General features: G+C 47.1%; 1 protein-coding gene across 2 annotated transcripts in view; it reads left to right on the top strand.

The window, feature by feature from the left end:
- Positions 1-2500, top strand: part of cdc42se1 (CDC42 small effector 1) — a 25094-nt gene that overhangs the window by 13920 nt on the left and 8674 nt on the right. The window lies entirely within an intron of this gene.

Here is a 2500-nt window from a genome sequence, read left to right as displayed (position 1 = left end):
CAGAAATCAGAGAAAACAGACAATTCAGAAGTTCTCTAAGAATCTTCATGTTTTAAGTTACCTGTCAGCAGCTAACAGGAGCAGCTAACAGGAGCAGCTAACAGGAGCTGCGAACAGGAGCAGCTAACAGGAGCTGCTAACAGGAGCAGCTAACAGGAGCAGCAAATAGGAGCTGCGAACAGGAGCAGCTAACAGGAGCTGCTAACAGGAGCAGCTAACAGGAGCTGCGAACAGGAGCAGCTAACAGGAGCTGCTAACAGGGGCTGCTAACAGCTAATTCAGGAGACTGCTAATGGAGACAGCATGTTAATAATGTTAATACCTGTCAGGTAAAAGAGACGGAGACGTCCTTGTCTGTCTGTGTGTCTCGCTTCCTGAAAGGTTTGGGTTGCAGGTTGCAGGTGTTTGAGCTCCTCAGTGTTTGTCTGAGCTGTGAGGAAAGTCCAAACCTCAGCAGTGAATCTCTCAACTGCTGGAAGTTACTCAAGAGGAAACAGGTGGCTGAACTTCCTCTTCCTGTTTCACTGTGACCTCTGACCTCCTGCAGGTCGACGCCCACACAATGTTACCAACATCAGTTTGTTTGGAAACTGTTTCATAATAAAAATGTTGTACTTTGATGCTGTGAGCAGCACGTTTGCCTCCAGGTGAGACAGGCAGCAGGTGAGACAGGTGCAGGTGAGACGAGCCTCTAACAAGCCTAGGATTGTTTGATGGGAAGAATCGTCCTTTAACTCGTGCTGGTGTTGTTGTGTGTCACAGATGTTCACACAGCTGGATGTCAGGCGGTGATGCATTCATGGAACGTCTGTATTTTCCTGTTTCCTCTCAGAGCGTCTCTAAAGTGTCAAATCTGAGTCTGTTTCAGAACCAGCAGCAGTTAAAAGTCACCAGCTGTAAATCCAGTGAGTCTCTGCTGCCAGTCAGTCTGATGGAGACAGTCTGTCCTCCTGCTTTTGTCTCAGACAGGAACACTTCATGGGGCCTGATGGGATGAGCTGGACTGACTCATGGAGGTGTGAAGGCCGCTGGTGGGTGGAGGTCAGGGTGGTGCCTGTGAGTTGACTCATGGCTGATGATCTGAGACAGTTTGATTTGTTTTTGACGGACGAAGAGACTCGAGGTTCAAGGGTGTTTCTGAGGAAGTTCTGGACGCCTTAGAGCTTTGGTGGAGGAAGACTTCAGACCTTCATCCCTTTAAAAGGAAGTGAAAAGTAAAACGTTCGCCTTGAGCTGGAGAGTCACAGAAATCCTAAATTTAACTGAAAGCTTCAGATTTGTTGTGGTTGACTTGCAGAATGTTCGCAGCTGACTGGTTCTGAGTCAACGTGTGGAGACTGTGTGTGTGTGTGTGTGTGTGTGTGTGTGTGTGTGTGTGTGTGTGTGTGTGTGTGTGTGTGTGTGTGTATGGAGACATGAACAGGGAAGTTGTGCCCAGAGACCTCTCCTTCCTCCATCTGTATTTATAGAGTTTCTGTTTGTTCCATTGTGGCACTGCAACAATACACTGTTAACACACACACAGACACACACACACACACACACACACACACACACACACACACACACACACACACACGCCAGCAGTGACTTCACTCTCAGGAAGTTAAACTGTAAAACTCAGCAGGTTGAACACACTGATGAGCCGTACACTCTTCATTAAGTACATTTACTGGAGTACTGCAGTAATCCAACAGTAAAATCACAACAGGACAACAGACACAGAGGACACTTCACTTCAGGAACTGACCTGAATCCTTCCTCCACCTCTTCATGTAGGTGATGTGGCCTCCTCTGAGTTCCCATGTTGGAGGTCTGTCTGCAGATCTGGGATCAGGGTCCAGGTTTGGTTTGTCTTTGCTGATCTGTGGGGTCGTTTCCTGACCGCTCTTATTTTGAAAGTCCGGCCTGTTCCTCTGTTGATGAGTCGCTGATGACACACTGATGATGATGATGATGATGATGATGGTGATGGTGATGGTGTTTATCAGGTAAACAGACGTTGCTCGGAGACGTTCGGCTCTGTGCTGTTTGTTCCGTTAATGAGCAGCAGTCAGCCTCAGGTTACGTAATGCAACTGCTCTCAGATCAGTTTGAGTGTGATGAAGGTTTATTGACGTGGAATGCAATCAGATGGTTTTCAGTCTAAAAGAAACAACCAGGAGGAAACCTTGGAGCTCATGGAAACAATCCAGAGTGGGTTTGGAAAGTCATGGAAAAGTCTGGAAACCAGAGCTGAGACACATGAAAGACAAACACGTGGGGACGATTTGGACAGACCTGATGCCGTTTCAGTGCGAAGACTCGTCTGTACGTCGAAAATAAAAACAAATCTGAACATGATGGTGGGATTCTTCCTCGCGAAGCTTCGTTAGAGTCGTTCTGTCAAACTTTTATTTCACCAACAAACCGCAGCTCCTCTGGTTTGGACCACGATTCACTGATGAGCTGTTTGAAATAGAAGCTAATGTTAGCATGCTAACATCTGACCCCTTTAGAG

This window comes from Chaetodon auriga, chromosome 17 (genome assembly GCF_051107435.1).
Source record: "Chaetodon auriga isolate fChaAug3 chromosome 17, fChaAug3.hap1, whole genome shotgun sequence".
Lineage (NCBI taxonomy): Eukaryota > Metazoa > Chordata > Actinopteri > Chaetodontiformes > Chaetodontidae > Chaetodon > Chaetodon auriga.
The sequence above is the reverse complement of the archived record's forward strand: the minus strand, read 5'-3'. Positions and strand labels throughout refer to the sequence as shown.